This window comes from Pseudophryne corroboree, chromosome 2 (genome assembly GCF_028390025.1).
Source record: "Pseudophryne corroboree isolate aPseCor3 chromosome 2, aPseCor3.hap2, whole genome shotgun sequence".
In the NCBI taxonomy this organism is placed as follows: Eukaryota; Metazoa; Chordata; class Amphibia; order Anura; family Myobatrachidae; genus Pseudophryne; species Pseudophryne corroboree.
The window spans coordinates 79114586-79138397 of record NC_086445.1 but is presented as its reverse complement, the minus strand read 5'-3'; the positions used below and the strand labels follow the sequence as shown (position 1 = coordinate 79138397).

General features: G+C 43.6%; 1 protein-coding gene across 1 annotated transcript in view; it reads left to right on the top strand.

Annotated features, from left to right (window-relative positions):
* The window catches only part of GPR83 (G protein-coupled receptor 83), a 61182-nt gene that overhangs the window by 4527 nt on the left and 32843 nt on the right, over positions 1–23812 (top strand). The gene's annotated exons all lie outside the window — the stretch shown is intronic.

Genomic DNA, 23812 nt, shown 5'->3' with positions numbered 1-23812 from the left:
GATGTAACGCACAGAGAAAGACTGATGTAAAGCACAGAGATAGACTGATGTAACGCACAGAGATAGACTAATGTAACGCACAGAGAAAGACTGATGTAAAGCACAGGGAAAGACTGATGTAAAGCACAGAGATAGACTGATGTAACGCACAGAGAAAGACTGATGTAACGCGCAGAGAAAGACTGATGTAAAGCACAGGGAAATACTGATGTAAAGCACAGAGATAGACTGATGTAACGACAGAGAAAGACTGATGTAACGCGCAGAGAAAGACTGATGTAAAGCACAGGGAAATACTGATGTAAAGCACAGAGATAGACTGATGTAAAGCACAGAGATAGACTGATGTAATGCACAGAGAACGACTGATGTAAACCACAGGGAAAGACTGATGTAAATCACAGAGATAGACTAATGTAAGGCACAGAAAAGAACTGATGTAAAGCAAAGGGAAAGACTGAAGTTAATCACTGGGAAAGACTGATGTAAATCACAAGGAATGATTGATGTAAATCACAGAGAAAGACTGATGTAAATCACAGAGATAGACTGATGTAAAACACAGAGCAAAGACTGATGTAAAACACAGAGCAAAGACTGATGTAAAACACAGAGCAAAGACTGATGTAAATCACAGGGAAAGACTGATGTAAAGCACAGGGAATAACTGTTGTAAAGAACAGAGATAGACTGATGTAAAGAACAGAGAGAGACTGATGTAAAGCACAGGGAATGACTGATGTAAATCACAGGGAAAGACTGATGTAAAGCACAGAGCAAAGACTAATGTAAATCACAGAGAAAGACTGATGTAACACACAGAGATAGACTGATGTAAAGCACAGAGAACGACTGATGTAAAGCACAGGGAATGACTGATGTAAATCACAGAGATAGACTGATGTAAAGCACAGAGAACGACTGATGTAAAGCACAGAGAACGACTGATGTAAAGCACAGAGAACGACTGATGTAAAGCACAGGGAAAGACTGATGTAAAGCACAGAGCAAGGAGTGATGTAAATCACTGGGAAAGACTGATGTAAAGCACAGGGAAAGAGTGATGTAAAGCATAGGGAAAGAGTGATGTAAAGCATAGGGAAAGAGTGATGTAAAGCACAGAGAAAGACTGATGTAAAGCACAGAGAAAGACTGATGTAAATCACAAAGAAAGTGATGTAAAGCACAGAGAAAGACTGATGTAAAGCACAGAGAAAGACTGATGTAAATCACAAGGAAAGTGATGTAAAGCACAGAGAAAAACTGATGTAAAGCACAGAGAAAGACTGATGTAATGCACAGAGAACGACTGATGTAAAACACAGGGAAAGACTGATGTAAATCACAGAGATAGACTAATGTAAGGCACAGAAAAGAACTGATGTAAAGCAAAGGGAAAGACTGAAGTTAATCACTGGGAAAGACTGATGTAAATCACAAGGAATGATTGATGTAAATCACAGAGAAAGACTGATGTAAATCACAGAGATAGACTGATGTAAAACACAGAGCAAAGACTGATGTAAAACACAGAGCAAAGACTGATGTAAAACACAGAGCAAAGACTGATGTAAATCACAGGGAAAGACTGATGTAAAGCACAGGGAATAACTGTTGTAAAGAACAGAGATAGACTGATGTAAAGAACAGAGAGAGACTGATGTAAAGCACAGGGAATGACTGATGTAAATCACAGGGAAAGACTGATGTAAAGCACAGAGCAAAGACTAATGTAAATCACAGAGAAAGACTGATGTAAATCACAGAGATAGACTGATGTAACACACAGAGATAGACTGATGTAAAGCACAGAGAACGACTGATGTAAAGCACAGGGAACGACTGATGTAAATCACAGAGATAGACTGATGTAAAGCACAGGGAACGACTGATGTAAAGCACAGAGAACGACTGATGTAAAGCACAGAGAACGACTGATGTAAATCACAGGGAAAGACTGATGTAAAGCACAGAGCAAGGAGTGATGTAAATCACTGGGAAAGACTGATGTAAAGCACAGGGAAAGAGTGATGTAAAGCATAGGGAAAGAGTGATGTAAAGCATAGGGAAAGAGTGATGTAAAGCACAGAGAAAGACTGATGTAAAGCACAGAGAAAGACTGATGTAAATCACAAAGAAAGTGATGTAAAGCACAGAGAAAGACTGATGTAAAGCACAGAGAAAGACTGATGTAAATCACAAGGAAAGTGATGTAAAGCACAGAGAAAAACTGATGTAAAGCACAGAGAAAGACTGATGTAAATCACAAGGAAAGTGATGTAAAGCACAGAGAGACTGATGTGAAGCACAGAGATAGACTGATGTAAATCACAGAGAAAGACTTATGTAAAGCACAGAGGTAGACTGATGTAAAGCACAGAGCAAAGACTGATGTAAATCACAGAGAAAGACTGATGTAAAGCACAGGGAAATACTGATGTAAAGCACAGAGCAAAGACTGATGTAAAACACAGAGAAAGACTGATGTAAAGCACAGGGAAAGACTGATGTAAATCACAGGGAAAGACTGATGTAAAGCACAGGGAAAGACTGATGTAAATCACAGAGAAAGACTGATGTAAATCATTGGGAAAGACTGATGTAAAGCACAGAGCAAAGACTGATGTAAATCACAGAGAAGAACTGATGTAAAGCACAGGGAAATACTGATGTAAAGCACAGAGCAAAGACTGATGTAAAACACAGAGAAAGACTGATGTAAAGCACAGGGAAAGACTGATGTAAATCACAGGGAAAGACTGATGTAAAGCACAGGGAAAGACTGATGTAAATCACAGAGAAAGACTGATGTAAATCATTGGGAAAGACTGATGTAAAGCACAGAGCAAAGACTGATGTAAATCACAGAGAAGAACTGATGTAAAGCACAGGGAAATACTGATGTAAAGCACAGAGCAAAGACTGATGTAAAACACAGAGAAAGACTGATGTAAAACACAGAGAAAGACTGATGTAAATCACAGGGAAAGACTGATGTAAATCACAGGGAAAGACTGATGTAAAGCACAGGGAAAGACTGATGTAAATCACAGAGAAAGACTGATGTAAATCATTGGGAAAGACTGATGTAAAGCACAGAGAAAGACTGATGTAAATCATTGGGAAAGACTGATGTAAAGCACAGAGCAAAGACTGATGTAAATCACAAGGAATGACTGATGTAAATCACAGAGAAAGACTGATGTAAATCACAGAGAAAGACTGATGTAAAACACAGAGACTGATGTAAAGCACAGAGAATGACTGATGTAAACCACAGAGAACGACTGATGTAAAGCACAGAGATAGACTGATGTAAAGCACAGAGAACGACTGATGTAAAGCACAGAGATAGACTGATGTAAAGCACAGAGAACGACTGATGTAAAGCTCAGGGAAAGACTTATGTAAATCACAGAGAAAGACTGATGTAAAGCACAGAGAACGACTGATGTAAAGCACAGAGAACGACTGATGTAAAGCACAGAGAACGACTGATGTAAAGCACAGAGAACGACTGATGTAAATCACAGAGATAGACTGATGTAAAGCACAGAGAACGACTGATGTAAATCACAGAGATAGACTGATGTAAAGCACAGAGAAAGACTGATGTAAATCACAGAGATAGACTGATGTAAAGCACAGAAAACGACTGATGTAAAGCACAGAGATAGGCTGATGTAACACACAGAGATAGACTGATGTAAATCACAGAGATAGACTGATATAAAGCACAGAGAATGACTGATGTAAAGCACAGAGGGGGTCATTCCGAGTTGTTCGCTTGCAAGCTGCTTTTAGCAGCTTTGCACACGCTAAGCCACCGCCTACTGGGAGTGAATCTTAGCTTATCAAAATTGCGAACGAAAGATTAGCAGAATTGAGAATAGACACTTCTTAGCAGTTTCTGAGTAGCTCCAGACTTACTCGGCATCTGCGATCAGTTCAGTCAGTTTCGTTCCTGGTTTGACGTCACAAACACACCCATCGTTCGCCCAGACACTCCTCCGTTTCTCCAGCCACTCCCGCGTTTTTCCCAGAAACGGTAGCGTTTTTTCGCACACACCCATAAAACGGCCTGTTTCCGCCCAGAAACACCCACTTCCTGTCAATCACACTCCGATCACCAGAACGAAGAAAAAACCTCGTAATGCCGTGAGTAAAATAGCTAACTACATAGCAAATTTACTTGGCGCAGTCGCACTGCGGACATTGCGCATGCGCATTAGCGACTAATCGCTCCGTTGCGAGAAAAAAATACAGAGCGAACAACTCGGAATGACCCCCAGAGATAGACTGATGTAAAGCACAGGGAAAGACTGATGTAAATCACAGGGAAAGACTGATGTAAATCACAGAGAAAGACTGATGTAAATCACAGAGAAAGACTGATGTAAAGCACAGAGAACGACTGATGTAAAGCACAGAGAACGACTGATGTAAAGCACAGAGAACGACTGATGTAAAGCACAGAGAACGACTGATGTAAAGCACAGAGAAAGTCTGGTGTAAAGCACAGAGAACGACTGATGTAAAGCACAGAGATAGACTGATGTAAAAGCACAGAGAACGACTGATGTAAATCACAGAGAGAGACTAATGTAAAGTACAGAGAAGAACGGATGTAGGCCCTCATTCCGAGTTGTTCGCTCGCTAGCTGCTTTTAGCAGCTTTGCACACGCTAAGCCGTCGCCTACTGGGAGTGTATTTTAGCATAGCAGAATTGTGAACGAAAGATTTGCAGAATTGCGAATAGAAATTTCTTAGCAGTTTCTGAGTAGCTCGAGACTTACTCCTCCACTGCGATCAGTTCAGTCAGTTTCGTTCCTGGTTTGACGTCACAAACACACCCAGCGTTCGCCAAGACACCCCCCCATTTCTTCAGACACCCCCGCGTTTTTCCCAGAAACGCCAGCGTTTTTTCGCACACACCCATAAAACGTCCAGTTTCCGCCCAGAAACACACACTTCCTGTCAATCACACTACGATCACCAGAACGATGAATTTTCTTCGTTAAGCCGTGAGTAAAATACCAAACTTTTTTGCAAATTTACTTGGCGCAGGCGCACTGCGAACGTTGCGCAAGCGCAGTTTGCGACTAATCGCTCCTTTGCGAAAAAAACTAACGAGCGAACAACTCGGAATGAGGGCCGTAAAGCACAGAGAAGAACTGATGTAAAGCAAAGGGAAAGACTGAAGTTAATCTGTAAAGTACAGGGAAAGATTGCCTGACTGAGTGCAGTTCTACATAAAGCAGTTCTTTCTCTTGTAAGTAAGAATGTGTGGTGGATTAATATAAATGCTGCAATAATGTATTTGAGGAGATGTTGTAATACTATCTATTGAACCAGTTGCTTACTGCACTATTCAACTCATCATCACTTCCAAAACGTTTCTCGTCCAGGATTAGTGAAAAGGTGAAAATCGCTTGGAGCATGGTCTGGACTATAGGATGGATGATTGAAAACCTTCCACCCAAAACAGCCACAATTGCTGGGTGTCCCAGTCAATATTCATCATACACATTTGTGCTATATTAAATTTCATACCCCTTTCTCACATCACCACACACCTGCTAATTGGCGATACATTGTTGGCAGGTCTCGCATTCTGGGGGGTATTCAGATCCAAAGCTAATGCTATGGGACGTGCAAAGTACATAGTATCAGTGCATGCACGAACGGGTCCTGCAATGTAGCATGCAGCTTGGCATCAGACTGTCAGGGATTGACAGTCTGATGCCAATTAATGAACAGAGGTGTGTTGCAGCCGTTTAGTGGGAGGGAGGAGGCCAAGGATCTCCGTTATTGGATGGAGATTTCCTAGCCTGTGCGACAAACGGCTTGCATGTTCCCGTGGGTGCCGCAAGACGCCTGATAGTGAGTAACTGATTTGACACCACCAGCCCAATCTGGAATCAGCCTAAAGGGGAAAAAACGGTGACTTTTTTTTTTTTTATTGCTGTGCTCTTGAAATTGTATGAACTTAAGACACTTTCTTTTAATATATGATAAATGAAGATACTATATATATGTGTTTTACCCTGAACACTTTATTGTGAATAGCCATCATTCTTCAGAAACGATGCAGCTGGTGGAGTGGCAATCGTGGGTTGTCAATTCTTATATATACACAGTGGTGGATCCAGAGGCGGAGCTGTCCAAAATTTAAATAGGGGAGCCACACCAACTGCCAGTGAGTCCCATTCGGCGATGTTTGGCAGTGTTTGGGGTGGCACTTAGTGTGACTCCCCTCTTTGAATTTTGGGTTGTGCAGGAGCCGCCACTGTATATATATAATATTTTCATGACTCTCTACAATGGCCCTCATTCCGAGTTGATCGCTCGCTAGCTGCTTTTAACAGCAGTGCAAACGCTAAGCCGCCGCCCTCTGGGAGTGTATGTTAGTGATAATGCTGATTATGATTACCTTATAACCTTCACTATATGGGTAAGAGACTCAGTACGCAATTGGCGTATGGGGTACCGTAAGGGTACGCGCTTAGCGTAGCAGATGCTCGGCCGTGATCGAGACGCACATGCGGCACGCTCGCTCACAGCTTAATGCGTGGTGTCGAGCACGCTATAGGCGGGCGACTACCGTAATGCTACGCTACCAGCGTAGCGGACGCTCGAGACCACGAGGAGATCACGAGCGGCGCAGACGCTCACAGGATGACAATCGGTAAACCTTGAATGTAACACACAGAAAGGATACTCTTATGCTGTAAACCTTGTACTGAAATACTGCAGCGATATAACGCTGCTTAACCTTGTTAATCCTAAAGCTGTTTGAGCGATCGAGGCGCTCCTATTACCCTCTGCAATGTAATGAACACACGATACCGTGCTAAGGTTCCAACACCTTTACTAACAAGCTTTTAGTTATATCGAAAAGGGGTAAACAGTTTACAAGTCATACACTACAAGCTAACATATAATTCTAACAGAATATCTAGACAGAAATATACAATAACGTTACAATCTTATACTATAACAGAGAGAGAGAATGTGGCCAATACAAACAAAGAGCGAGATGATTACAGAGAATTACTTACACACACTGGGAATGATCGCTGCGCTAGTCCTGGTACCAGCTCCGAGTTAGTCAATATGAAAACCGTTTGTGGAGTGAGAGAGACTGAGCTGTCCAGGCTGGCTGATCTTATATACACTGCATACAGTATACTACAAAGGGACCTATAATCTCATTGTTCATTGGACACAGGAATGTCTCCTCGCATTATAACAAAAGGTCATAGGTTAGTCTGAACAGGTGGGCTGTGACTATTACAAACAGCTCAGGTGGGAGGGAATCGCCGGATTCCCGCCGCATGGATAATGAACTGCAAATATAAGAAATGTCCAGAAACTACTAATGGCCATAACTATATGCAGGAGCGATTAATCTTTACCTAACCAACACCGGATTGTTGCTATTAAAATACTTTTCGGTTAGGTACCAGACACAACTGTTCTACCTTAATCAGACCCTTTGTACCACGTAAAGAGGGATTCCCAAGTCCGTGAACAAGTCACATTAAACAAACCTACAGTTATCACTAAGGGGAACATTACCTATAAAACCTGCTATATGGATTTATTAAGGAGCGATTGAGTCGCTCGCTAGACGCACACAAACTCTACCGTAAGTGCACATACCATGCGCTCAAGAGCACGCCCGTAGAGGCGCCGTCACGCATTTGCGAGTATGTGCACGCACGCCAGTGAAAGTGCATGTGCAGCGGGCAAGCGCATGAGGTGAATATATGGCAACGTTCAGCGTGATATTTTTCTGACTTTGACAGTCCACCCTTTGGCAGTCACCAATAACTGCCACTTCCTTTAAACAGTTCAAAAAGAGAAAAATATATGTCATATGTAAATACATTTCTATGATTGGGTAAGGGAGAAGAGAAGAAGGTGGGAAAAAGGTATGACCTAGTGAGATAGTAGTAGCATGTGTGTATGAATCCATGTTTGAGGGGTCATGTATCATCGTGCCGTACGTGTTTTAAATCAAGCTTCGAGGTATTGCGAAGTATACATTTGAATTCCTTCTTATCCCGTATTACGGGTCTGTGGATGGGCTGTCAAACTTTACCGAGCTCTTTTCGGCTTGTGGTTGCAACAAAATGGGGGAGCACATTTTAGTTGATGATACATGAATGGGGGGATATGTGAGTGCTGATATCTGTGCCTATATTCCCTATCGACTATGTGTGTCATTACCTGAAGGTTGTAGAAATGAAGATAAGAAGCAATTATGGTAAATGCAGTCATAAACTATGTGAGTTTAATATACATTTGTTGATTGAGGTCTTGTCTTGTGTCTTGTTTCGATGTACATGTTGACTGTAGTCTCTTTGGGCTTTTGCTATAATGCGAGCAAAGCCGTTTCAATGTCCATAAAATTTTAAACCACTAAAGTTCTAGGCTAGCGTTTTCATTAATGTCACTAGGGATATTGGGGGCCGGCAACATAGTCCATAAAAAAATCTTTGTATAAATGTGGTCTTCAAATCCTTCTTCCAAGCGAGTCTTTGTACCTTGGAGAAAAACAAAGGAGAAACGGGTGAAAGAAACGGATCGTGGAATCATATTTTATCACAGCGTGGTCTCAATGGTTGGGTCGTAAATCAAATCAATTTTGTTATGCGATACAGTCATTACTTCAGGCGGTACCTTTCCAATATAACATAATCTCTCTGAGTTTGGGGCATGCCACTCATACGCCTTTCTCCCGCATATGAAATATGCGTCATCGGGGAGAACATATGGGACTGAATATGTCAAAACCATGTTACACATTTTCCATGTGAACTCTCCTAACCCTAATTCTCCCATCTGTCTAGTACACGTATCCGGTTGTATGATATGTGCACAGTATCCTGGTGATACTTCTCCAACTCTCATTGTCCTACTTCCTAGGGTATACCTATATCGGAAATATTTTCCACTGTGGCGTATAAGCTCTGTATCTGTAGGCATTCTATCGGCTCTATATGAAAAGGTCATGGTTTTGTTATTCCATGACACTTCCCAATTTCCCGGCTTTCGGGTATTGGAAATGTTAAAACACACTATGGACCTATCCACATGATATTGGTGGAGCTTCAAACTAGGAGGACTAGAGATATTAATCCTCTTGTCCACCGGCCTCCCACCACTTAACTCAAGTACCTCCCCTATCGTTAAAGGAAATGGTCCTAGTCCTGACTTGCTGTGACCTTGAGGTACTTGAGAGCATACCCAACAGTCTGTTTGGTTTAACACCTTTCCCACTAATGAGTGATAGTCACCCAATGGATGCCGGTCCATGTTAATGTTAAAACTGGACTGACATTTCTTGATGCACCCATCCTCAACTAAGTTATCACAATGCCTACAAATGCAATTTTCTTCAGCTAACAATCCTTCACAATTCCTTCTATGGTCAATGCTACCAGATCGTTTTCTGATACTCGCCTTTGCTTGGTGATTATGTTGTTCTTGGAAATCTACGCCTCCATCTCTGTCATCAGAACTTTTCTGGATCCTTTCTCGACCTCACTGGTACTCTCACCGAAACAGACTGCTCTGGTCAACATCATGGTCAACAGGAAAACACGGACTGCAGTCTCTTGGGGCGAGTCCATCTTACAGGAGGAGAAAGAGAAATTTGTAATGGGGGTACAAAAATACTTTGACGGGAAAGAAAAATGTTACGATGTCTTTTGTCCTCTAGTCTTGTTGTTCTTCTTGCTCTGCTGTCATCTCAAAGGTGCTGTCTCTCAGTCTTCCAAACGAACACTCCGGTGATACAATATTCCTTCCAAATCAGCGATCTCCCTGTAAGGAGCAAAAATCTTGCATTACCACTTGTCCAACTGATGTGTGACATACCATCTCCAAAACATGGGAAAGAAGAGAAGAGAGAGAAGGAAAAAAAACAAACAAACGAGAGAGAGAACAATTCATCACATTTTACATTAAACAACAAACAAAAAAAACATTGTCAGATCTTCTGTTCACCATCAGGCTGTCACACCTACATGTCCACTGGTATCTTTGCATAGTCTCTCCCACCAGTATTTCCATACTCCACCCTTTGTATCTGGCCAGGATACATCGATGCTGGTAGGTCATACTGGGGTTTGGTAGACTTCTGAAAAGGTCAGGTAGTCAGGTGATGTTGGAGCTGTTGTGGTGAACGTCAGAGATGGGGAAAAAGAAACATTTTACAGATACATTACAAATTTTTTTACCCGGTCATTCCTGTGTCTTCAAGGAATGACCTCCCAATTTATTAACTGTTACCTCAGGCTTTATCAAGGTTAATGATCAACTTTCCTAATCATAAATTATATATGTGGACCAAAATTTGACATGTGTGATACCTGATTATACTTCCGAGTGTCGTAACTCTGCTCGTGTTCTTGTCTAGGGGGTCTGACTTTATGTGGGCTGTTACAGTTGCTGGCATGATGCCCTTCTCTTTTACAAAGATAACAAGCCCTGGGCTTCCTCCAAGTGCCAGTGACTTGAGGTCTTGGTTGATTTGATGCCTCCTCAAACGCTTGGATACTCATCACCATCAACCGCTTTCCCTGTACTTCCCTGATTCCTTGGATACCATGGTTATGTTGTTGTCTTGGGGGTTGATATACCTTCTGTAAATTTCCTGATCTACAATCTCTTGCATAATGACCTTCCTTCTGGCAATTATAACACCTTATCACCTTGGACTTACCCACAGGGATCTGAGGCTCCTTACGTCTCTGTGTTTCCCTGTGCTTGCTGATGTTTTGCTCATGCCCAACAGTGGACTTTCTTAATGCAGCCACTGAGATATTTCTCCAGTTTGGGTTGGTGGTCTGTACCCTTGTTCTCAACACTTCCTTTAAACCATCCATTAACACAAATACTGCTACTTTTCTGTGCGGTGCACTTGTTTCGATGTTTTCTATACCTGTATACCTAGTCATGTCCTGCAATGCCCGGTGGAAATAATTAAAAGTACTTTCCCCTTCGTTTTGTCTTATGGAGAAGATTTTGTTCCACTCGACAATGGCTGGGAAATATACTTCTAACTGTCGGTTGATCTGCTTAATACATTCCTGATTGTGTTCCTCCGTACAAGGTACCTCCGTGTCTAATTTACAATCAGCAATAAATTTCGCAGGGTCAACACTGGAGGGCAAACCTGCCCTCAGCACTGTCCGCCAATCTTTGTTGGTGGGTTCTGTGGAGTTTCCTAGTTCTTTAATAAACCTTTGACATGCAACTAGATCTTTCCTAGGATCAGGAAATTCAGACATAATTGACCTTAATTCTGTCCGAGACCAGGGACGGCGCATTGCACTGTACTTGACGGGAATGATTCCCTGAGCGTCAGTCTTCCCATTGGGGACTGATCACCCTGACAGGGTTAAATTCAATTACATCATCTTGTGTTGGTTCTACAATATGAGGTACATTTGTTTGTGCGTGATATATAACACCGTACGTACCTGTGGACACGACCTCACCTGACCCTCCGTTAGGGGGTTTGATTACTGTCTTTACCAATTTGGTCGCGTCCACCTGGATGTCTTGTAGGATGGCTGCTGGAAAAGGTGCCGACATCGTGCTGGGCTCACTTTCTTGCTGGTAATCCTGAGGGAAGTTTAACATGGGGTGCAACTTGCATGGGTTAATAGTTGTACATTTAACAGTATTACAATTATCATTGTTACATTTATTACACTTATCCTTATCTATAATACAGTTGCTAAGTGCATTTTTATCATTCACCAGTGTGCCATTCTCTGTAACCACCTTCTCTCTCGCTGCCACATTTTTCTTACCAAAGTGAGAGTCAGCTGTGTAAGCTAATTCTCCTTGTATTTCACCTTCCTGTTGCCATAACTGTAAATAATCATTATGTTTGATCCGTCTCTTTGCAGATTTAATGAGACATATCCTTCTCCTTAGATTTTGCAACACATCTGGGCTAAAACTGCCTACCCGTGGGAACTTTTCCCCGTCATGCACAGTCATTCTTTCCCATTCATTGCACAATACCTTTGTGTGTGATCCATTTCGTACTTCCCGGTCTGTATCACACGTTATCCTTGCCGACTCTATTGGTCGGTTTACTAAGTCAACCCGAACCGAGGTTGATCGCCCCCTACCTGAACAACTGGCCCCCATCTTTGCAGGTGCTGCTTTCACTACCTTTGACCTTCAAATCAGGGTCTTCAGCGAACCCTTACAAAAACCAAGATGTCCTGGGTAGGCCGGCGGCGGAAGTTTACCGAGTACTCCACTCACTCGCCCACGTCGAACAATACGCCCACACACTGCCTTAGCGCTGGCGTACTCAACCTAGGGCCTCTGCGACCTGAACCTCTATTTACTGGAACATGTGGGTGTGATCCGAAGAGCACTTAACCCTTTCCAGTAACTATTGGTTGTTGGATAGTTCCCGAGTGACCAGCGAACCTCCCTTAAAATAAAAAAAAATTACACAAATCACGTTAGAATGTACAAATAGCGTTTGTGACCCCTCCAGCGTACGCAAATGGTACTGGGTCAAGTTACTAACTAATGCACACAATTACGTGCGGTACAATCGTTCTGCACATAAGCAACTAATCTTATGTGCGGAGCGACCAGTGGAATCGAAAATTGTGGCTGCGCATTCCTTCAGCCAGAGCTTAATGGCCTATATGGGTATACCAACATCTATAGCGGACTTCTTAGTCTGCTGTACCTAGACCTCCTGGTCTGTCTGGACCTCCTGGTCTGTGCTACAGTAGACCTCCTGGTCTGCTATACTCTAATGCTCTTTTTTTTTAAAAATGTTTAACAAGGGATGCCTCCCAAGCCACCATGCAGTCACTTACACGTATGTACCTCACGAGAACTCAATGATTTCCTGTGGTTCAACCCCAAAAATTTTAGAAACTTATATATATGTATACACACTCTTTCACCTCATATGCTTCTTTACTTTTGTTTCTGCGCAGAAATCCCTTTCATTCAGTAACACAGTCTAGTCCAGATGAGTCGCAAATTAGAGAAGGATCTATTAGCTTAAAATTTTGGACACTGAGATCGATTTGCGCCATTATCGCGTTGCCTCCTTTTCGCCTATTTAAAATAATACTATCGTGTGATTTGTATTATGTGGGCGTACCCAGACGCTCCGTTGCGTAATATACGCTCCGTGCGTCGGCCCTTGCGTCGCGTACGCTAGTCCCGCCCTTTGTTAGAGACACATGTATGCAAGCCAGGTATATCCACAGAAATACAATTAACACGTTTATATCAATGTAGATGATCTTTAACTGTAATCATCTACTGAACACCACACCGAACTTCCTTGTATCTTAGGCAAGCCGTGCGCGTGTTTTACAAATTACTCCTTAACGTATTAATATTACTTTTAACTACCAATAGCAACAAATCTTTCTCAGCACGTTATCAATTGTGAAATGGTAAACAGGAAAGTGATGTGAAAATACACAAATGAAAAGAAATGCAGATGTATGCGTGCGTGTGTACGCAAAACAGAAATAAACAGTTTTAAAAAGACAATAGCGTATTGTTCTTACCTCCGGTTCCGGATTCCACCAGCACTCCTACAACGTAGTGAAACAGACGCTTATCTAGCCAGCACTACTGCCTTCCCGCCCTTGCTGGCAGATCACGTCTGCTTTCGTCAGTGTGGATATGTGGAGGACGGACGAGCCGCCAATTGATAATGCTGATTATGATTACCTTATAACCTTCACTATATGGGTAAGAGACTCAGTACGCAATTGGCGTATGGGGTACCGTAAGGGTACGCGCTTAGCGTAGCAGACGCACATGCGGCACGCTCGCTCACAGCTTAATGCGTGGTGTCGAGCACGCTATAGGCGGGCGACTACCGTAATGCTACGCTAGCGGACGCTCGAGACCACGAGGAGATCACGAGCGGCGCAGACGCTCACAGGATGACAATCAGTAAACCTTGAATGTAACACACAGAAAGGATACTCTTATGCTGTAAACCTTGTACTGAAATACTGCAGCGATATAACGCTGCTTAACCTTGTTAATCCTAAAGCTGTTTGAGCGATCGAGACGCTCCTATTACCCTCTGCAATGTAATGAACACACGATACCGTGCTAAGGTTCCAACACCTTTACTAACAAGCTTTTAGTTATATCGAAAAGGGGTAAACAGTTTACAAGTCATACACTACAAGCTAACATATAATTCTAACAGAATATCTAGACAGAAATATACAATAACGTTACAATCTTATACTATAACAGAGAGAGAGAATGTGGCCAATACAAACAAAGAGCGAGATGATTACAGAGAATTACTTACACACACTGGGAATGATCGCTGCGCTAGTCCTGGTACCAGCTCCGAGTTAGTCAATATGAAAACCGTTTGTGGAGTGAGAGAGACTGAGCTGTCCAGGCTGGCTGATCTTATATACACTGCATACAGTATACTATAAAGGGACCTATAATCTCATTGTTCATTGGACACAGGAATGTCTCCTCGCATTATAACAAAAGGTCATAGGTTAGTCTGAACAGGTGGGCTGTGACTATTACAAACAGCTCAGGTGGGAGGGAATCGCCGGATTCCCGCCGCATGGATAATGAACCGCAAATATAAGAAATGTCCAGAAACTACTAATGGCCATAACTATATGCAGGAGCGATTAATCTTTACCTAACCAACACCGGATTGTTGCTATTAAAATACTCTTCGGTTAGGTACCAGACACAACTGTTCTACCTTAATCAGACCCTTTGTACCACGTAAAGAGGGATTCCCAAGTCCGTGAACAAGTCACATTAAACAAACCTACAGTTATCACTAAGGGGAACATTACCTATAAAACCTGCTATATGGATTTATTAAGGAGCGATTGAGTCGCTCGCTAGACGCACACAAACTCTACCGTAAGTGCACATACCATGCGCTCGAGCGCACGCCCGTAGAGGCGCCGTCACGCATTTGCGAGTATGTGCACGCACGCCAGTGAAAGTGCATGTGCAGCGGGCAAGCGCATGAGGTGAATATATGGCAACGTGCAGCGTGATATTTTTCTGACTTTGACATTAGCTTAGCAGAAGTGTGACCGAAAGGTTCGCAGTTCTGCTGTTACATTTTTTCATGCAGTTTCTAAGTAGCTCCAGACCTACTCCTACCTTGCGATCAGTTCAGACAGTTTAGTTCCTGTTTTGACGTCACATACATGCCCAGCGTTCGGCCAGCCACTCCCCCATTTCCCCAGGCACGCCTGCGTTTTCAACTGACACGCCTGCGTTTTTTAGCACACTCCCGGAAAACGGTCAATTACCTCCCAGAAACGCCCCATTCATGTCAATCACTCAACGATCAGCAGAACGACTGAAAAGAGTCGCTCGGCCTTGTGTGAAACTGCATAGTTTTGTGTGAAAGTACGCCGCGCGTGTGCACTGCGGCCCATATGCATGCGCAGAAATGCTGATTTTTTTTGCCTGAACGCTACGCTGCGAACAACGGCAGCTAGCGATCAACTCGGAATGAGGGCCAATGTTAGATGAACAGTGCACTACGTGGCCAATAATCTGTGGTCCTTTTCAGCCAAACCTAATGCAAAGAGGTGCTGTACGTCAAGCATACTGTACATCCCTGCAGTCTCCACAATCAAACATTAGCAGTAGAATGGATAGTACTGAAGAGCTCAGTGAATGAGGAGCGCTCACTACTGTGCTCCAAACTGCCTCTGTAACAACGACAGAACAAGAACCATTTATCGGAATCTTCATGGACTGGGGTCCCGTTACCGAGGAGCAGCTGCGAGCCTTAGATCCCCATGTGCAGTGCCAAATGTTGGAATGGTATGCTGGTGGAGACGCATTCTCTGGAGTGAGTGACCACGCTTCTCTATCTGGCAGTCTGACGGACAAATCTGGTGTTAGCTGATGTCCGAAGAACGTTCCTGCCTGAATGTGCACTCAACTGTAAAGTTGGTGAATGAGGAAGAATGATTTAGGGCTGTTTAGTTCTACTGAAGGGTATGTTACATTATACAATGCCATTCTAGAGAATTGGACGCTTCCAAATTTCTTCCATATGCACAGATCGGGGGCCATAAAAAAAATGGTTTGTCTAGTTTATGTAGAAGAACTAGACTGGCCTGCACGGAACCCTGAGCTCCGTTGCACTGAAGACTCTTGGGAGAAATTGGAATGCCACTGCGAGTGTGTTATTATCGCACAACATCAGTGCCCGGCCACACGCCTCCAGCATACTGGATACAAAGTCCTGCAGCCATGTTCCAAGGGGGACCCAACTCTCCACATTACACATGGTTTCAGAATGAGATGGACAAGCACACATGGCTGTAATGTTCGGGGTATCCACATACTATTGGCCATGTAGTGTGTGTGCTTGTCAACATATGCTAACAGAAATTGTGGAACAAGTCAGCACTGAACAAGAGGGTATGGGTCATTAGGTCGACCACTATTGGTCGACATGGTCACTAGGTCGACATGGTCATTAGGTTGACATGTACTAGGTCGACATGGAAAAAGGTTGACATGCGTTATTTTAATTTTTTTTAGTGTCATTTTCTTTGTAAAGTGATGGGGAACCCCAATTACTGCACTGTGTCCCCTCGCTTGGCTCCGGGCAAGGTGCCTCGCTCCGCTACTGCTGCGCTCGGCACAGGTTACTATTCACAATCGTAGTCCATGTGGATCGTAAAGTATGAAAAAGTTTATCACTTCCTTATGCCTGGAGATGGCATAAGGAAGTGATAAACCAGTGCAAGGTGATAAAGGCACCAGCCAATCAGATCCTAACTGTTAATTTACATAATGGAGCTGATTGGCTGGTGCCTATCACCTTGTACATATCACTGGTTTATCACTTCCTTATGCCTTCTCCAGGTTAATACATCTGCCCCAATGTGCTGATTAAGTAACAAATATTTGAGGTGTCGACGTGCAGCTCTAAGACGTACTTAAAAGTTTATGTTATATCTCACCCAAAACATTTTAAAATGAAAACAAAGTATAGAAGAAACACAGCTCTGTACATTAGTAATAGTGAATTAGCAAGCATAAAATGTTTTATTGTCCACTGCATCCCCATCACGGTGCACGCCACTGCCTGGCCTATTGAAACAATCGTTTAAAATCAGTCTGAGGCTACATTTGTGACACCTGAACGCGTTTACGGTGGAATCACATCACAGTCCAGCCTCCTCCCACATTCCCACCAATTCCCTTTATTTGTTTCAACTGTTACATATTTTATCCTTTCTGTACTTGATTTGTGGTCGTGGACAGTGGGAGCTAGATTTACTATTCGTTGGGTTTTTCAACGACAACGATCTGCGGCTTTGACTGATGGATTTAAAGCGGCATCAGAAATACTGCAAATGCTAAACCAGGCTGGTTTAGAATTTTTTTCTGTTACCCCTTTAAAGCTTTGAAAAACCCATCGGATAGCAAATCTAGCCCAGGACTGTTTTCATTGTCCTCTGCTTGTGCTCAGGTGGATGACAGGAAGACAGCAAAGTCTATTTATGAATTTTCTGCCACAGACATTGGGATAAATTTACTAAGGTGGGAGATTTTTACAACTGGTGATGTTGCCCATGGCAACCAATCAGATTCTACTTACCATTTATCTAGCTGCTTCTAGCAGATAATAGATATAATCTGATTGGTTGCTATGGGCAACATCACCAGTTCTAAAAATCTCCCACCTTAGTAAATTTACCCCATTGACGGTAATGCTGTGTCCCTGGAGAAATATATAATCATTGCCATCTAAATAAGGAAAACCACCTGTAGACTGAGTATATGACATAACCGGATCTTTGTCGTATCTGAGGAGCGGGCAGGGCACAGCAGGCACTGGTCTTGTGACTACGCTTCTCCACTCCTTTACATCATTACACAACCATGTCCCAATCATCTGCCTACTCCGCACTCATCAAGGAACACTACTGCTTGTCTGTCTACTGTATCTCCTGCCATCAGCCACAGCAAGTGGTTCTATACCAGCAGGCTTGGATCACCAATCAGTATGCTTTATCACTAGGGTAGGGGCAGTTGCAGAAATTACGGCGCGTGATGTCATAATGGAGTATTTACACTAGAGGTGGCCATTGGAATGGTGGCATCACATTGGTCAATTCTGCCACCATGGTGACATGCCATGCAATAGTGTTTTTGCAATTGCACTGCAATTGGTGGTCTATGCAATTGCACTGGAGATTGTAACCACTCCCACATTGACGCAACATCAGTTGAACCATTGCCATTTGGGCAGTCTATGGTCTACTCTAGCTACTCTCCTCAAATCTGACTGAACTTATCCTCTGTAGCAGTGTATTTGCGATTGGGAATGCAGCAGCAACACTTTAGGTTACCCCCCCCAGTCTCCACCCTGAAACGCCCCTAGAGATTGCAAACCCATTCTTAAGTGTCAGGTATGTTGTACACAGAGGGCGGAACTACCATTGGTGCAGCAGGTGCATTACACCGGGGCCCCTGAGGCCTAAGGGCCTCTCCAACTGTAAACAAATTTGCAGTGGGTGATTTGGCAACGTTCCGGTACGCCTTCATTTTTCGAGCCACCCCTGTTACCTCCTCCAAACTGTCACTATCTGTCACTCACTTTGTGAATAAATCCTCACAGGGGTCTATTTACGAAGGGCTAGAAGCATCATCGCTTGGAAAGTGATAAAATGGTGAGTGAAAAAGTGCCAGCCAATCAGGTCCTAACTTCCATGTCACAGGCTGTGTTTGAAAAATGGCAGTTAGGAGCTGATTGGCTGGTGCTTTTTCACTCACCATTTTATCACTTTCCAAGCGATGATGCATCTGGCCCTCCTTGAACAGAGATAAAGTGGATAGAGATAAAGTACCAGCCAACCAGCTCCTGTCATTTTTCAAACACATCCTGTAACATGGCAGATAGGAGCTGATTGGCTGGTACTTTATCTCTCTTCAGCCAAGGCTTACTAAATACATCCCTGTGTACGCTGTTGCTAATCAGCGCTGCTCGTGCGCAGTGTGGCTGTGACGCATGCACAGTGGCAACAAATTGCTCCACTGCGTCTGACATCAACATACTGTCCAACTCTGAATCAGGACTAAGCGGGACATTTACTAAGCAGTGATAAGAGCAGAGAAGTGAGTCAGTGGAGAAGTTGCCCCATCAACCAATGAGCAGCTCTGTATAATTTTATAGTATGCAAATTATAGATGTTACTTCAGTGCTGATTGGTTGCCATGGGCAACTTCTCCACTGGCTCACTTCTCCGCTCTTATCACTGCTTAGTAAATGTCCCCCTTACAGTATGTTCCCTATAAATCATCCAATTTGTAAATATACTTCTCTCGTATGCTGTAGAGCTCCCGGGTAGCTGGAGAAAGGTTCTCTGCTCACTGGTCTGTACTGTAGCTCATTGGAAACATATGACGTGCTCGATTGCCCCCACTTTATCTTATTAATGACTTTCTCTCTGCCGCTCTGCCATAATGAATGCAAGAAGCGTCTAAGAAAATGACTGAGACTCTGCACATTTCCTTAATGTCTGTGTCTCAGGACAAAACACACGCTGGCTTACAGTACAGGGTACCAATACAGAACATTCAACCTGCTCTTATCCAAACACAGCAAGAAAACATGCACCTGTTCCCCTGTATTTTTATTCTGGTTTTATATTTCTTGTGTTCAGTTTGAAGTATCTGAGCTGTCGCTTGCACCATGGTACATTGCACCAGCCGATGGAGGCACCGCTTGTCCAATCAAACATGGGCGCCGGAGCCAGGTAAACTGCAACAAAAGAAGCAGTCCACTTCGGGGGATTTTTACGAAAAATACCACGATGATGCTGCGGAGAGGCATGCGATAATTGATACATCCATGCGATGTATTCAGTTTTCGCAGTGCGAGTTTGGTCTAGTTTATCACCTGTCATCCACATCATCAGATGCGGATGGTGATAAATAGACCCCTGAGACTGTAGAGCAATTTAAACATGCATGGGATAGACATAAGGATATCCTTACAAAGAAATGAGGATCAAATAAGGATTGAGGTAAAAATATGGTAAAAAAGGGGCAGACTAGATGGGCCAAGTGGTTCTTATCTGCCGTCAAATTCAATTCTACAGCATTCGCTGAACAGTGGCATAAAACAATGGCATTGAACTCACATGTCCCACCAGTTGGTCAGGTGGTATTAATATGCTGATTTCATAAAAGATAAAAGACAGGCAAACCTCCAGTCCAGAAGTAATATATGCAAATGCATACCTCCCTGCCTTTGAAAACAAAACAAATTAGCCTCGCCCTTGGTCCGTCCAAATCCCCACATAATCCACTCAAATATACATTAAATGCCAAACTATGTTGTTGTTGTTGTTTTTTATTTTATAGAAACCATGCTCCATCCTTTCAGTGCATACCCCATTGGTTATTAAAATAGTTACTGTCCTGTCAAAAACAGTGTGGTATGTAAATAAACCGCTAGGTGAAAAATACAATCCACATCATCGGACTTAAATAGCCGGGTGGTCTTCTGTTTGCCGGCGGCCGGGCTACCGACGACGAGCCTACCGGCACCGGAATCCCAACCGCCAGCATACCGACATCTTTTCTCCCTCTTGGGGGTCCACGACCCCCCTGGAGGGAGAATAGCGAGCCCGCAGGGGGCTCATTTGCGCTCGCCCAGCTGTCAGTATGCCAGCGGTCGGAATTCCAGCGCCGGTATGCTGGTCGCTGGGAGCCCGCCCGCCGGCATACCCTACTACACCCAAATAGCCATGTGATAGCATTCATAAAAATATATCTAAAAAAGGTGGCTAGTATGTAAAGCTTGGCTTGGGCTAGATGTACTAAGCCATAAAAAGTGATATCTGCACAGAGCTACCGGGCAGATGTATTAAGCCTGAAGAAGTGATAAAGCAGTGATAAAGCAGTGAGAAATGCAAGGTTATAAGTGATAACGCACCAACCAAAGATGAGTTCCTATCTGTCAATTTACATATTGGAGGTGATTGGCTGGTGCGTTATCACCTTCCATTTATCACTGCTTTATCACTTCTCCAGGCTTAATACCAACCAGCCAGCTCCTAAGTGACATTTTTCAAACACAGCCTGTAACATGGCAGTTAGGGCTGATTGGCTGGTGCATTATCACCGTACATTTTATCACTTTTCAAGGTTTAGTACATCTCATCCGTGCACTTATTGGTTGCTTGATAATTGCATAGGTGAGTACGCAGGAGTTTTAGCCGATAAATGCTTCAAACACTCCTGCAATGATCAGATGAGGAAAACATACTTGTTAGTCCATACATCCCATAAGGTATGTTAGTCGTACTTACCTACTTTCAATTTCTCCTCTCCGGGAGAAGCTGGGAAAGGCGACAATGCAGGAGACTTTGGGGGGCGGAGCCGGGCTGTGACATCATCAAGCCCCACCCACACCGGGAAAAATTCCGCGATTCGCCGGGTCCGCGGGAAGGTGGCGGGGCTAAAATGAAGCGAATCACGTCATTTGAACCCCTTCCTCTCCCCACGGACCTGCGAATACGGGAGTGTATGTCTCCAGCCTGCCCGTATCACTAGGATGTGGGAGACCTGCCTACTTTTCCGGGGATGCTGTGGGCTACCCCAAAAACCGGGAGCATCCTGCAGCTTCCAGGAGAGTAGGCAAGTATGATGTTAGCCCTGCTTAAAAATTGTGATATCCGACCTCCTGTTCCCCTTGAAGAAAGCTTACACTGAGCTACAGTACAAATAGCTCAGTGTATACAGGTCCCATCCTGAATGGATAATTGCTCCAAGGCCTCCGGAGGGTGATATGCAAGACGTATACTCAGCTTAACTACAGTATGTAGCAGGCGCATTGGAGCATAAAGAGAAGTTATGTAAATGTTATGCAGCCTCGTCTTATCTTGCTAATTGCTACATTAACATAAGTAACTTCTGGAGCAGGCTAGTTACAATTACATACAGTAAATTTGCAAAGAAAAAAGTTAATGAAAAAAGTTTAAACACAGCAACGTACTGTATCACAGCAGCACTAAGGAGCTTCTTAAAAAATTATTGAAGCAATTGGATTTCTGCCTTCAGTTGTATTCCCCATTTACTCCACCAGAAATCACCAGCGCTTTAAAATGTTTTTGTTTTGTGAAAATTGATTTGAAATTGTTAAAATATTCATCAGATTCCTACCTATCAATTCTGTGTCTTCAGGTGGCATAAATAATAAATACAGCAATAAAGAGATGAAAATAAGAAGGGACAAAGAAAATGGACAGAAATAAATATTCTATGTATCCCAAATGGGTGTAGTATGGTATGCCAGCGGCCGGACTCCCGGCGACCAGCATACCGGCGCCGGGAGCCCGACCGCCGGCATACCGACAGCGTGGCGAGTGCAAATGAGCCCCTTGCGGGCACGGTGGCGCGCTACGCTATTTATTCTCCCTCCAGGGGGGTCGTGGACCCCCACGAGGGAGAAAAGGTTCGGTATGCCGGCTGTCGGGATTCCGGCGCCGGTGTACTATGCGCCGGGATCCCGACAGTCGACATACTGAAGACCACCCTCCCAAATAGCTTAAAGGTGGTGTGTATACTAGAGACGTGCAGTTCACAAATCCAAATAAACCCGTATTTTGTAGATCCGAACCAAACGAAAACCCGATCCAAACGGAGAGGGTTACTATGTCCGGTGCCAATGTACACGTGCAGGTCCCGTCCTGCGTGTGCCTGGGTCGGCCAATGCGGCCATCAAATTGCCAGTATCAAATTGTTTCCATCCATCCAATGCAGCTTTCTGATGCAACCTTCCGATGCCACCCAGAAGCGGTGTCTACAGCTCAGCTAATGTCTGAATGCTTCTGTGCGCACAGTATAACCATTGATGGGAATACCATCAGATGGTTTTGATAGCCATTGCATCTCTGGATTTGATGTTGGAAGCTCGACAACCATTCAATACTGGACTGCCCATCTGTGATGAGGACCCGGGGTGCGCAGAGGAGCTGCATGGTGTGACCACAGAATGAAGAGGAATTAGAAGAACAGAGGAAGATGATAGAGAAGCAAAGAGAAGAACATGCAGATACAGACATCAAAAGGGAGGACGGAGGAGGCGAGTTGCTGTACTCTTAGAAGCTCACATTTTTTTGTGAGCATTTGGTTATGCTGTTTTGGATACTACAGATGTGTCCTCCTCATACACTATTGCTGCAGTTGTGCCCTTCTTGGCGTGCCAGGTGGCATGAGGCTTGGCTTGCTTCAATCGTCTTTTTCTATCTTATGTGTATCTTACTCACACAAATGAAATAATCGGATGCAAAAACCCCACTAACAAGACTATTCAGGGGAAAAACTAACAATGTGACAACCCATGCCAAGAGGAAAGCGCCAGTGGTTACTGTACTTTTGTTTCAGATGCCAGGTCGCAGGACTAAGATGGACTGCATTGGTCCAGTTGGCAGACTCCGTGGATGAGCAAGCCTGCAGGTAAGTTAAATATTTGCATATTGTGAGGTAGTACTATTATCATAATAGAATTGAGAAAACACTGTGGCACATGATGTGATTTGGGACACAATGAGGCATATGATATGATTTGGGGCACAGTGGGGCATGTGATGTAATTAGGAGAACACTGGGATATACTGTATTGTATGATTTGGCGAACACTGGGGCATATGATGTGATTTGAGGGGCACAGTGGGGCAGGATTTTATTTGGGGCACAGTGAAGCTTAGAATGTGAATTGGGGGCTCAGCATGGCTTATAA